We start from the raw sequence: 14,807 nt of genomic DNA on the forward strand, positions 1-14,807 counted from the left end.
GATCTGATCTTAAAAATGTGAATTTTTTTAGTTGTTTCTGGATTTCAAATATAAGTATTTTTTCTTCCTGTGGGAAGCTTTGTTAGAAAATGTAAGTGGTACAATCAACAAGCATATTATATTTACCAATTAATAAAACCAAGGAGTTTACAAATCATAAAATTTTGAGGACAGTTTCTCAACTATTAATATGTAACTTTGTTTTATTTGTAATTCCATTATTTCAAAAATATAAGAAAATGCAAAAGAACATAATGTTTGAAGATCATATCAAACTAATAATGTATTTTGATTATTAGTCTGTGTTACATTAATTTTTATTTCATATCCTTTTTTTGCTGACATATATATGTATACTTGAAATCTTTATTTAGTATCTTAATTTCTTGGTATCATGTATGTTTGCAATATTCAATAAGAAAAAGAAAAAAACAAAACAATAGCATACAAAAAATAAATACTTAGGAATTACCCTATCAAGGATATGAAAAACCTCTACCGTGAAAACTATGGTATTCTGAAAAAGCGTGTCAAGGAGGACATTAGGAAATTGAAAGACATCTCCTGTTCCTGGATAGGAAGAACCAACATTTTCAAAATCGTCATGCTTCCAAAATGGATACCCAGATTTAATGCATTCCCAATCAAGATATCCCCATCATTGCTCACAGAGTCAGAGAAAACAGTCTTTCACCATGTGTAAACTAAAATCAAAATGGATCAAATCTAAATGTTAAAACAGAAACAATTTGCTGGCAGATAACATAGGTAAAACTCTGGAAGACATAGGCATAGGCAAGGTCTTTCTGAACAGAACAAGAAATACTACCAAGAATCAACAAATGGGATTATATCAAGTTAGGAAGTTCTTGTACAGCAAACAAAGCAATTGACAGAGTTAAGAGACACTAGGAAAAGAAGAAAGTTTTTGCTACTTATATCTTGGGCAGAGGACTAATACCTAGAATATTTAAAGAACTCAAGAAGTTATACAGCCCTCAAAAAATAAAAAAACAAACTGAATGAAGAGACTTCTTTGAAGAAGTATAAGTAGCCAACGAATATATGAAAAAATGTTCAACATCTCTGGCTATTAGAGAAATGCCAAGTTAAAGTGACACTGCTATTTCCTTTTACTCCAGAAAGAATAGCAAGAAATCAAACAATAAAAAATGCTGGTGAGGAGGAAAGGAAAAGGAACTCTTTTACATTGGTGATAGGAATGTAAACTAATATAACCACTGTGGCAATCATTAGGGAGATTCTTTAAAAAACAAAAGCAACAACTCTAACACTTGAAATCCCATTTGGCCAAGCTATTCCCCTCCGAGGTGTCTTCCTGAAAGAGTTAAAGACATCATATTGCCGTGACACATGCACACCCCTGTTTATAGCAGCAAAACTCACAATAGCTCAATCTTGGAAGTAGCCTATATGTCCATCAACAGGTGATTGAACAAAGCAAATGTGGCAGTTATACCCAGTGGAGTACTTACTACTAGTAATATTATTGTTTTTACACTGCAGGCTTATAACATTCACATGCTGTTCTCCGTTTAAATTTATTCAGTGCTACCATGAGCTTTTTCCACACTATTTGTCTACTTTGTATTTCATTTAGACTCTTGAAGGCTGGATTTAATACTTTTTAAGGGACTGAGCCGTATTTCTTAGTTTCTCTCTCTGAGAATTCTACTCCTTGCACTTATACTGGAACATGGCACTTGTTATGCTTTCTTTGTCCTCAGAACTTTGTAAACATTATTTCATCAACTACTCGCACTGCAATTTTATGTTAATTAGAATAAGAGTCTACCCTAATTTCCTGAGTAAAATATTTTCTGAATAGAATATTTTATATTTATTTATTAATTCATTCATTCATTTATTTACTCTATGTGACCTGAAGCTCAGTAATTTAACTGCTGTGTGTGCCAGGCTTAAAATTTCTGTATAAAATTTTACTCAAATGCAGTTGGTATCCTACAATTATCATTTTCATCTTCTTTATTTAAAGAAAAAATTCTCTCTCTTTCTCTCTCTGAATTCAACCTGTTTCCATGGGTTGTTTTAGTTACTTTTCTCATCACTGAAACAAAATACTTGATGCCCAAAGCTAAAGGAGGAAAGGTTTATTTGGCTCACAGTTTGTAGAGGTTTCAGTACATAATCAGCTGGCTCCAAAACAGAGCGGCACGGCACACAGGCATCTCAGAGAGAAACAGGCAGAAGGTGGCAAAGCGAGCAAGGGGCTTTAGCGGTTTCTTTCTGCCTGCTTTGTGTTATATCCAGGCTACCAGGATTAGGCCAGTGCCCAGCCAAGCAGTGTACTTATTTAGTAATCACATACTCTTAATCCCTGCATCCCAAGCACTAGACCCAGCCGCCTCTGAAAAGCCCCTCTATGACCACATGAGGCTTTGGCGGGACATCTGGACACAGCTGTGACAGTGGTCTTTGCTTCAGAGACCTGGATTAGCCTTGTTTTGGTATTGACTTCATTTGGGGATTTTTTTGATCTGTTAACTTCCTTTCATGTTAGCTGTCATATTCTTTTTCATCTTGCTTGTTTTCTAACCACACCTTTAAGCTCTGTTTTACTGATAGTTTTCATGTTCTCAGTACAATAAACCATGCAAAGCACTTTGGAGGAATCCTCTGTGTTGAGCTATATTTTTGTCTGGCTTGGGCCTTTTTCTCCTTTGTATGGTTTGTTTCTGTCCTTTTGCTTCATTTTGTCAGTTGGCTGTCCGTGTTTCCTGTTGCTATAGTTTATATCTTGAGTGTTCCCTGTGTTAAATGCTTGGTCATTGGCCTGGGGTGTAATTGGGAGGTGTTGAAACCTTTAAGAGGTGGAGCCTGGGGGGAGGGCGTAGGGGGTGCTGTCCTCAAGGGTGTGATGGTCTTTGGCCCTCTCCTTCCCATCTGCCACCACATGGACTTGTGCCATAACGTACTGTCTCCCCACAGGCCCCAAAGCAAGGGGGCAACCAACCCGGGACCGAAACGTCCAAAACTGAGTTGCAGTCAACTTTTCCTCTTTCTCTGCTGATTATTTCAGGTCTCTTGTACTGACTGCAGTTGGGAGTGCTGTTTCCGGTTGTGTGGTTCATGCCCCAGTGATTCTGTGTACGTTCTCTCTTCGCTCTGATAATGTGTGAGTACATTCTCAAGTTTCCCCCCATGATATCTGAACCTGTTCTTTTATTGTTTCATAGCCTGAGATCCCGTATGTGCCTACTCTATTTATTTGTACCTTAAGAGAATAGGAGGGAGCTGGAGTGGTGTGCAGGGGGTGTGACATGACCTGAATTCCTGCCTGTTTCTCTGAGACTTACTACTTATCTTGTGCAAGAGCTTACTCACTAATTAAGGCTCAGTGCTACTGACCTTGGGGAGAGCTCTTGGACTGTGGATTATTTTCTGTTTTACCCATTTCTCCCCCTGAGCCCTTTCCTCTTTTCCTCAGTCAGAAGAGGACTAGGGTAATAAAACCAACTCAATTTCTTTTTCTCCATATTTGGATGTTTTGTGGGAATTCTCAAGTTTTTGTGAATTTGCCATGGTGATTTCTGGAAAGCAGATCCCCACATTTTGAGCCAAGCTTGTCTTTCAACAACGCTTCATTCTAGAGCCAGTTGTTTCTTATTGCAGTAGACTGCGCCCTTTATTTGGTGCTTGATGAATGTATCTTTTTATTGGTTTTTACATGTTTGAAAACTGTGCTAGGGAGTCATAATCATATGGACAAACGTATGTACTCTGGACCACACTCACTGGCTTCCAGTCTCTGTCATTTGCTTGACATAAGACTTAAGGTAAGATATTTAGTTCCTCTGGTGTTAGTTTCCCAATCTGAAAGACTCTGCGGCACTTATTAAATGTTTCCTATATGCCAGGGACTATTGAAGAAGCTTTATCTGTATTCCCTAATGAAACCTGAATAATGGCCAGCTAGGGACTCCATGAGTGTGCCACAGACGAGCCTCACATGGACAGTAATTTTGATCTGTCCTCGTGGCTGGGTCAAGGCTGGAAAGGTGGGAGTCCTGCTCTCTGGTCTTCTCTTCTTACTCTTACAGCATCTTAGTTACTTTTGTTGTTGCTAAGACAAAATCCTCAATACCGAAAGTTAGAGGAGAGGTTCATTTAGCTCACAGTCATTCACGTTTCAGTCCGTGGATGGCTGTTCCTGGCACACGGCAGAGAAGCATTGCAGAGGAGAAACAGTTCACTGCAGGCGTCAGACAGCAAAAGCAGCAAGGGACCTGAACAGCATCTTTTTGCTCCTTTTATCTTACCCAGACTACTTAGGGCATAGCGTGTAATTTTAGTGCCCTTGAGTCTAGCACTGCACCAGGCATCACTTCACTTCTAACACCACACTCTCTAGGGATGTCCCTTCTGGAAAAGCCTCACCTATGACCGCGTGAGGCTTTCCGGGCCATCTAGACACAGCCATAACAGAGGCTGATCGTTTTTCTGGGTGCCAGGGTGTCAGATATGGATCGATCTGTATAATCAGTAGGTAAATTTTGGTAGTAAGGAGGAGCTCCCAAGTAGAACCATGAGCCATTAGCCTAGAGGGCAAATGATAGACTTAGAAAGGTCCATAAAACCCTTCAAAAGGTGTGAAAGTTTTGGGAGTGTTAAGAGTTTTTCTGAGGCACAGATGTGTAGCTTTTACAGAGTCTCAAAAACCCTATTTCAAAAAGTCTAGAATCATCTGAAAAGAATGTTGTCAAAATTTAGATTCCTGGGACCCTTCTTACTGAGTGTTAATCCTGTCAGATGACTAAACTAGAATTCTTTATCTGTGTCCAAAATGGTTCTTACTTTTCTGCACAAATAACAATGCTTTTTATCATTGGGTTGATGTTAGGTTAGTTTTTGTGTCCAAATAAGGGGAAAAAATGTATGGTTTATGTTTGATGACAAACTCTGGATTCACTGGTAATATAAAGGAGCTACCCGAAGTTAATAATTTCACATGCTTCACAGAGAAGAGTGTATTTGTATAATGAGAGAGATGAAGATGTCATGTAATTACAAATTATCTCACATAGATGTGTTTCCTCTCAGACACACATTAAATGGAAGTGATAGAAAAATAGGGCTGGGGATTTGGCTCAGTGGTTCCACCACCTGCCTCACAAGTGCAAGGTCCCGAGTTTGGTATCTGTTACCAAAAAAAGAAGAAAAAGAATTGCAGTCCTTATAAAAGAGTAACTTTCAGTCAAAGCCACTTTAAGTTGGAATGGTTCATTTCAGGGTACAGTAAATTTCCAGCTCACTACGGGAGTTAAACTATGGGGCAAGCTCACTTCTGGAAGGGACCCAAGCATCAGAAATATCTCCATTCTTCTAATTATTTAACTTGCCCAATGACCCCAGTTTTTTTATCTTGACAATTTTTTTACCTTGACAAAAATAACATGAATTTATTGTAAAAAATCTGAAAAATATAGGCCAACAAGGGGAAAAAAATCTTTAAAGCTATGTCTCCTATAGAAAATCATTAATATTTTAGTCTTCTGTTTTTTTTAAATAGGTACACAAATTTTAGAAATAGTCAGAATTATATTGTGCCTAGTGATTTATAAAGTAGATTTTACGGAATAATATTGATAAGTATTTTCTATATTAAATATTATTCAGAATATCATTGTTAAGATCTACCTCTTCATCTCATGGATAGTGAGAGGATGATACTTTATTTCATTGCTTTCTGACAGTGCATGTTTAATTTTTTTTTCTTACTCTTTGCTATTATAGATGACACTGTCAACATCCAAGAAATCAAAGCATTGAATGTATCTGTACTAGCTGCCTACAGCACATTGCACCACACTTAGGGGATAGCATAACAGTTAATGTTTATCCCGGGGGTCAGGAGTTAGAGAGCTTGTGTTTTCTTATGTGGCAGCTGGCTTCCCTCGTGATCCAGTGAGTGATCTGGATCTGAGACAAAGCCAAATCCACCGATTTTGTTGGTGTTTTGCTTAGTTTTTTGTTTTTTTATGATTTCACCTAGAATTCATAGAACAGCACTTCTCTCACATTGACTGTTAGAAGCAAGGCCTCCTTAAATCTGGTCCATATTCAACAGGAGGGGAGTTAGGCTCCATCTTTTGGAAGGGGTGTTAAAAAGACTGCAGACACATTTAAAAAAAAACCCACCACCGCAACCAATATTAAAATAATCCCTAGGAGGCGGGCATGGTGGTACATGCCTGTAATCCCAGCACTTGGGAGGCTGAGGTAGGAGGATCACTGTGAGGTAGCCAGCCTGGACTACACGGTGAGTTCAAGACCAGCCTGAACTACATAGTGAGGCCAATTAATTAATTAGCTAACTCAAATCCCTAAAGATGGGACTTGTTGGAGTAAAGGCTATGGGACATGCATGGGATTTTATTCCTAGTTCTGAATTTCCTTTAGAAAATTAGTGTCAGTTTATACTCCTTCTATTGTAGTATATGTGCATTTCTATTTCTCAGAGCCTTAGGAGACACTGAGGGAGGCCTCTGGTCTTCCGGCCCAAGGGCACCCGTCCTCAGGCCCCGCAGGCCCCACCCAGGAGCACAGCTGGGGGGAGCACCCACACCTGTCTTCTGAGCTGGGCTCGGTGCTTGCCCTGAGAAAGCATGCTTGGTGACCCCATGGAAAGTTTTGTAAGTTCTGTTTTTTTTGGTTGTTTTTTCTCTGAATAATAAAGTGCAAATTTATTTTTTTAAACTCATCAAAGTAAATTTGATGTTTTTTCTTATTCTAACCATTAAAGAACAGCCCAGCTTGAATTTGTAGCTTTAAATCTATTATGTTTACCTGAGAGTATTATACAAATTGACTTCCTTACTCAGTTATCTATGGGCATTTTGCTAAATTAAGGGTTTTTAATCCCTGTTGGTCTGGTCTCTGGCGACCTCCTAAACAAGGATTGGGCTCTGGCATTGAATTAAGACAAAATTAACCATAGAAGTGATTTTCTTAGGTTATTACGATAAGGGCAATGTTGTAACATGCTAGCCAGAAAAGCTGACTATGTACTTAGAACCTTCACTTGCCCTTGACTACGTTCTCAGCTTCTGCTTTTCCTCCCCACTTTCTTTCCCTATGAGGGGAGATGCAAAAAACTACAGATTTGCCGATGATCCTACACCTGCTCGAATTTGCAGGTGGATCCTGGCATTTATGTTTTAGAAAAGATATGCACAATTATGCCAGTTCATATAACAACAGCACAGACTGTCCATGTGTTTTCTGTTAGAATAAAAATACATAAACTATTTGTGTGCTGCCTCAGCCAGGTTATGACTAACACTAATCACCGCAGCACACTTTCTGTTTGTAGACATCGTTTATCAATCCCTGGAAGCTGTTTGCCGTTCAGTGTTTTTTCACTTATCACTTAATTTAGATTCAACATTGAAAATTTTGTCATTCATTGCTAAAAGGAAAATTTTACAATCAAATTTTTGGGACCTTTGGCTAATTTAAATATAAATGATGCTATAAAATAATTGGACTATTTTAATTGCCACAGCCAAGTGGCTTTCCCTATTAAATTGACCATTCCATTTCATCATAAACAGTCAGGCTGTTTATGGGGTTGGTGTAGTTGAAGCCAGACACAGGGTTGCCGTTTTCCGCCTCTAGTACTTGGATATGATACTGTTATATCCAGTTCTTCATCGGACCTGTGCTTGTCGATAGCTTTTGAGAACCAACAAGAACTTCAGCTTCTTCTAGAAAATCAGTTGGAAATATCACCGACACATTATTAAAAACATAATTGATTTTTCTGTCAGAAAATTTAAAACAGAAATCACTTCTCCAGGTGCCAAATAAACGTTAAGTTTAAACAAAAGGAGTGGCACTGATCAAAATATATTTTTTATACTGAATATGAAAAATGAATTCCACTATTCCAAAAGCATACAACCTAATTCATTAAAAAATATACATAACTCTCTAAAGAGATACATGAGCTCATGTATTTTCAAGTAATTTTCACAGGGATGGACAAATTCCAGGACAACTGAAATAGAAAGCCTGTAATGGCTTTGAACCCATTCTGAAGCGGAACCATGGGAAGGTGAGGTCCAGGAGGGCCAGGCCGTACCTTCTGGGAGTGCGCAGCTGTGTGGGCGTCACAGGGCTCTGGGCCCCCGCCTCACTGGTGTAGTTGGCTAACCCCGGGGCTGGGTGATGATCTTTGGGGCCAGGCACATATACAGCCCTTCTCTGACAAACCTGTGATCGTGACTACATTCTACTTCTAATGGGAATTTCAAACCTTACTCTTTTTTTTCTTTTTATTGAGTTTATTGGTACGATCTAGGTATACAGTACAGTTTCATTCATTATTGGGATCCTGTACCTTTACATGACAGGTCTTGGTTCTCATTTTTTCCCCTTCTCCCTGCCCTCCCTTCACCCCCTCCTTCCCTCCCCCCTTTTATTTACAAACACTTTATTTCCATTTTTTCAATTTCTCATATTTTTTTCCTCTCCCTTATTACCTTTCCCCACCCTTCCCACTTTCCCTACACCTTTAGCCCTTTACTTCCTATTTCACATTATTAATTGTCTCATTAGGGTCCTGTGTGCTATTATAGTTTTTCACACCAGAGAAACTATTTGGTATTTCAGTTAAAGAAATCTCTGTGTGAACATTAAAAATAGGGAATCCTAACATAAAACTAAAAAGGAAAGTAAAAGAGAAAAGGCAATGATGTAAGATTAAAATAATCCTTTATTCTGAAGATGAAAATGGTCCCTGAACATATTTAAATTGCTTCTTGCTCTTGTAGTCTTATCTTATTCTTTTTTTCATTATTTAGACAATACTTTATTAGTTTCTCTAATCAAACCCACATAGATATGACCTTACATATTTAACACAGTGCATTACCCCTGTACAAATGGAAAAAAAAAACATTTCTAGATCAATTTCTGTACAATGCCAACTCAACACAGTAAATTCGGATAAGTTGACAGCACAGTTAAAGTTTCCAAAAATTCAAATTATATATATGTATAAATACGTTTATTTTTATATAAAAACACCAATAATAGCAGTATGTTATGCATCCCAGAAACCTAACAGAAGAACAAAATACTACAAGCAGTAAGAGAAAAGAAACCTTACTCTTGAATGTCTTCTTTTTTTATTATAGGGTAAGACATATTTTTGTGCCTTGGAAGTGCCATTGTGCTTTCTTATTCATCAACCCAGACTTCACATTAGTATGGCGAGTGATGTGAGAAAAGAGCTTTAAAGTGTCCAAGGGTGTCACTTAATTAAATCAATTTCTGTTAAAGTGCTTTCTCATTTATCGCCTTGGAAAGGACATTAAATAAAGGCCTTCTGGTATAACTTTTGTTATACCAGGTATACTGCTGCTTAAACGTGAGGTTGTCTAGAGACAGAGTCTGGGGAGGGAAGGGCAGATTTCCAACTTTATTCTATGTGAGGAAATAAATTTACCTTATTAATCAGTGAGCTTCTTTTCCTGAAATAAAAGTCTGTCACAGTTTCGGGTCCAGGGTGAGAATCAGAGTGTAAAGCATGATCCAGAGTCCTAAGACATTTAAAAGCTAAAAATGAAAAAAAAAAAAAATAGATGGGTGGATCACTGGAAATATCTTTTCCACTGCAGTGGTATAAAAGGTTTTATGTATACAATGATCCTGGAATATTTGGACTCTGAGGGGAAAGTTGACTTTGCTGGCAGAGTTTCCTGATCTTTTTTCTTCATGAGTTTACGTCATGTTGGTTTGTGAGACTGGAACTGGACTTCAGAATGAAGTAGAGAATGTTTGTCTGTAGAAAGTGGCTCATTTTTGTGAGGAGGGCTGGTTAGGGTTAGGGTTAGGGTTAGGGTTAGGTCCTCAAGACACCCAGACACAGGTGAAACACCACAGTTGCGGCCAGAGACCTACTGGCTGGAAACATATTGATTGAGGCCACGAGGTGAAGACAAGATGACCAGACCTGCCTACTTCCTCAAATAACAAACACTGGGCCTAATGAATTCTAGAGAGACATCGACACCCGGGTGGGGGGTGACTAGAGACCTCTGGACCCCCCCACTTCCTAGGAGAATCCTTGTTCTTTCCATCCATCCTGTTACATGACTTGTTTCCCAGTTGTACCACTATCACCTAACTGACTACATTTGTAACCGTACTGGATGGATGACCACGGCTGTGGCCCACATTGTACCCACATGGTTTTTACCCTACAAAACTCCCTCATAGAGCAGGGTCCCCAGCTACTCACTCGGGAGCCCTCCTGCCCTCAGGAGCTTTCCTAACATTAAATATCTTCCTACTCTCAGCCTCCATTGTTCCTAGAACTCATTCTTCGATTTTGAGAGAACAAGAGCTGGGCGTATCATACAGCTAACAGCTTGAGGAGATACAAAATTTCATATTTCATCTCAGGTATTATTTCCTATATCAAGACCATGAGAAAGAGAGAATGTGGTGCAGAGGTAAAGGTGGTGCAGAGGCATCGTGAAAGGAAAAGTGAAAGCAGCCCTTAGAAGCATCTGACATCACTGAAGGTATTCAGCTTTCCCGGGAAGGAGAAATTAAGCACAGTGGGTCTCGCCTGGGCTCCACCACACTCTGCCCTCACCTCACACAAGACAAAAAAGCAATATTCACCTTCTGAGGAGGTGGCCAGGCTCATTAAGACACTAAGTACTACAGCTACAAGGTTGACTCTGCTCTTACTAATATACTCAATCCGCCCCCTCCCCATGGCAAATTTGACAGTTTACACAGCGTAATTGCGACCCCCAGCGGCGAGAATGCCAATTCTGGGAAGTGGAGGATATAACTGCCATTCTGGGGTGTTCCCCATGGACTCATGGTCTGAGGAGGAAACTAAACAAAACTGATGTGGAGGCTCAGAGAGGATCAGTGCCTGGCTGGGAGTCACACAAAGTTATGTCCAGGGGCAACATATTTGTTCCCACTGAGAGGATTATTTGGTAAGTTGGAGAGACAGAATTTACACTCAGAGCGTGGAAGTAATGTATCTGAAATGAGGTGGCCACAAAAGCAGTCTCATCTGATGACGATGATGCAAGCTTACCAACCAGTGATGACCTGTGGGAAGGCCTTGTGCTGGCAAGGTCAGAAGAGGGTAATTTCCTCTGCAGGGATTCTTGGCTGGTGACGTGTTCAGCTTCAGGTGATCTTTATTCAAAATTTTGTTCAGCCTTTCCAACATTTTGAAGTACATATCTTCTACAGAGGCCAAACTGATGAGAGGGGGCTAGCATGAAGGAGGGAGCTTCATTATATAGTGGACCCTTGACTTATAAACTCGATCAGTTCCTGATGGCTGGTTGTAACTCAAATTGGTTGTAAGTCAATACAGCTGAGATCTGTAGTTTACCTAGGTACATGCTATAGATAATAAGAGGCAGATAAGTCTTCCATTAACATAATTAACTCAAGTTGTTCATATGTTAGGCAGGTTGTAACTTGAGGGTACAGTGATGAATGATTTGGACATGAATGACAGAAAATAACAATTCAAGTGCATCAAAGCAGGGAATCTGTTGACTCATATAACTAAAAAGTCTTGGAGAAAGGCTGGCCTGAGTGGTCATCAGACAATGCTGTCAGATGACTCTGAATCTGTTTTTTTGTTTGTTTGTTTTGGTACGGGGGATTGAACCACAGTCTGTTTCTCGACACTACCTTTGGGTTTGCTTCCTTGTAAGATTTCAAAGTTGGTGACATGCAGGTGAAAATGCCTGACATGCAGGTGGATACGCCCTGCTTTTCCCACTAGTGCCTCTGCAAGTCTCCAGTTGGGTCACACACTCATCCCTGATCAATCCCTCCTGTGAATGTGGAGTGTTCTCGTTGGCCAATTGTGAGGCATGTACCATAAGAGTATCGGGGAAAGACAAGTCTGCTCATACTTGTTTTGAAAGTGAAAATGGGGAACAGGATGAAAAAGGACTAGCATGTGTTATGTACAATGCACCAGCTTCCCACAAGGACTCTAAGTATTATATACTACACGTGTGCTAATAAACTGAAAAAGAAGCTATTTCCGTGTAGTGTTGTAGACACTGATACATTCAAATTCTTCAGCAAACAGCCACCTTTATCTAGAAGTTCACCTGAATGTGTTCATGTCCTTGGGCTTCACAGGTTACTTCTGAGATGGTACCCTGAAAGTGCCTTCTGAAGAACATAAGAAATTATGCATGGAGATAGTTACCGTTGTACCTGTGACCAGATCAGAAAGTTGGAAGGAATAATGGCCAACCACGAGAGAGTGCTACACAAAGGGTGGTACACTTACCCTACGGGAGCATCAGTAAAGAGTAACAACGTTTTCTTGTTTTTCTGAGACAGGGTCTTGACTATGTAGTTATGTAGTTTCGGCTGCCTTAAGCTCATTGCATAGCCCAGGCTGGTCTTGAACTCATGGCGATCCTCCTACCTCAACCTCCTGAGTGCCAGACCCACCTACAAAAACTTCTGTAAGGAATATTAAACAACGTGGAAAAAATATTATAAGGTTCAGTTTGAAAGAAAGTAAGATACAACATCGAATATAAAGACTAGGATCAGTTGTGCTGAAGCCTATGTATAAAACAAAAAATGAAAAATACCATAGCTGGACTTGTCTTTGAGTATCTCTTTTTCTCTCGTATAGTCTGGATTTTATTAGTGGTGAGAGCAAGCAATCAGGAGCCAGATTTCCTGTGTTCAAAGCTTGGCTCAACTACATACTGACTGCGTAGTCTTAGTAAATTGTTAAGTCTCTTGGTGTATCTATTTTCTACACTGACAGGACACACGTGATTCTGCTCTCCTTGGATGACTTCTCCAGCACTCTATGGCTCTCTGCAGATTCTCCTGCTCTCTAGGGGGCTTTTAACTGCCCATTCTGAGAGGTATTCAAATACCTCCTATAAGCCAGGCAAAGAAGAGAGAGGAGCTGTCTGGGAATACCCTGTACTTTCCGCAAAGTTTTGCTGTGAACCTAAAGCTGATTTAAGATAAAGCCTATAAACAAACGAGTGTCATGTCACATTATGTGTCACTGTGATACCTGCTTTCAAAGTGGAGACCCTGTCCAGTCTGTTTACTGTCACTTCCCTGGCACTCAGAACAGCACCTGGCACAGGGTAAGCACTCAGTAAACACTTGCTGAATACATAAATGACAGGAAACCTTTGTTACTTGAATCATAAGGTAAGTGACGGGACTTTACAGTTTTTCTTCTTTATAAACCATCACATTCAAAAGAGACTGGAAGCCCTCAACACTGCATGATTGATTATTGACCATCTATGGCCAACCTACTACACTGTGCTTCCGCTGCAAAGAATTTTAGTTAATATTGTCACAGTTTACTGACAGAGGAACAGAAAAAGTAAAATGAATTCTCCAAATTCTCCCAGTTCCCAAGTCTTAGAACCGGGATTCAAACTTTGGTCTATGTGGTGACACAGCTCAACAACACTACTGGTTCTAGGACTGAAGTCAATTTATCAGATTAATTTTAAAATCTTGCCATTTTTGTTGAAGTCCCTTGTCCCCAATTTATAGGTGAAGTTAAATTATTTAGACTGGGTGCAAATGTTGCAAAGAGCATTCATAGGAGGAAACGTATTGAATTATTAAAATTGATCTAATACCTAATCACTGAAAAATGCTAAAAACTCTCAGGCATAGTAACAGACATTACAGAAATTTCTTCTGGCCACTTACTGACGTAGCCACTACTTTATTTCTAGCCATTGCATGAACAACTTAGCTGTACATTGGATTCCCAGATGTCTCTTAACCAAATGCATACCTTTTCCTTCATGTGCCTCCTTTTCTTTGAAGTAATACCTATTTTATAAGGCTGGGGAACTATGTAGGGGAGTATTTATAAAAGCATTTAGTGCACTCCCTGGCACCTTAGTAGGGCCCCAGTGAACAGGAGCAATTCTGCCATGGAGAAATCGGCTCAGAAAGCTTCAGGGGTTTTGTGTAACCCATAAGCAATGATTAAGAGATTACCTCACCTAACCCTTAGGTACAAAATGATGCTATTCCTAAGAGTGAAATCTCCACAATCTGGTTGTCATTTTTGACACTGTGCCATCCCAACATATCCTTATCCAGGTCTTCCTCTAAGCTAGAGCTTGACAAAGCTTTCTTCCTGGAGGATGTGGAAAATCGAGTCTCTGTTTTAATACACAGCCTATCTTAGGAAGACAGAATTTTCTTCAGGTTGAGAACTAGACCAGCTTGCAAAGCATGAGAGCTTCTTATGACTGACTTTTAAGCAATTACATAACAATAATGGAAATAATCATCCTTAAAACGCCATGTAGGCACAGTCCTATGAGGAACTCTATTCTGGAGAGATGGAACTGAACCCTGGAGCAAGTACATGGCCCCTTGGCCTGTGGACTCATGGTGCAGTGCCAGGGCTCCTAGTGAGAAACCTGTCCGATTCCAGCCAGTGGGCTGCTTCTCTCGGTGGCTCCAGCACTGGCCAGCTTGACAGCTGTAGGGACAGGTGGGCCCTGGGCCCCCCGGTGCTCTCTCCACTTGTGCCCTCAGTGAGCTGGTGACATTACTGACCACTGGGAGCCTCGCTCTGGCCTTTGGGCATCTCTCTGTACTTCCAGGGCGAGGCAGGAGAGGACAGGGAGGGTCTGCCACTGATATCCATGAAGGAGTTAAAGAAGAGCACAGGAGTGGGCAGAGTGTGCTACCGAGAAAGGCAGCAGGGAAAGGTAGAACGAGAGGGAAGGCAAGTGTAA

General features: G+C 40.1%; 1 long non-coding RNA gene across 1 annotated transcript; it reads left to right on the forward strand.

Moving 5' to 3' along the window:
* The first annotated feature begins 2,784 nt into the window (after positions 1–2,784).
* Positions 2,785–12,969, forward strand: LOC104872532. The gene is made up of 2 exons (XR_783212.2): positions 2,785–3,157; positions 12,187–12,969. It is a non-coding gene; the product is annotated as an uncharacterized LOC104872532 (long non-coding RNA).
* Positions 12,970–14,807: the final 1,838 nt, after the last annotated feature.

This window comes from Fukomys damarensis, unplaced genomic scaffold (genome assembly GCF_012274545.1).
Source record: "Fukomys damarensis isolate Sample0158 unplaced genomic scaffold, DMR_v1.0_HiC HiC_scaffold_20, whole genome shotgun sequence".
NCBI classification, from domain to species: Eukaryota; Metazoa; Chordata; class Mammalia; order Rodentia; family Bathyergidae; genus Fukomys; species Fukomys damarensis.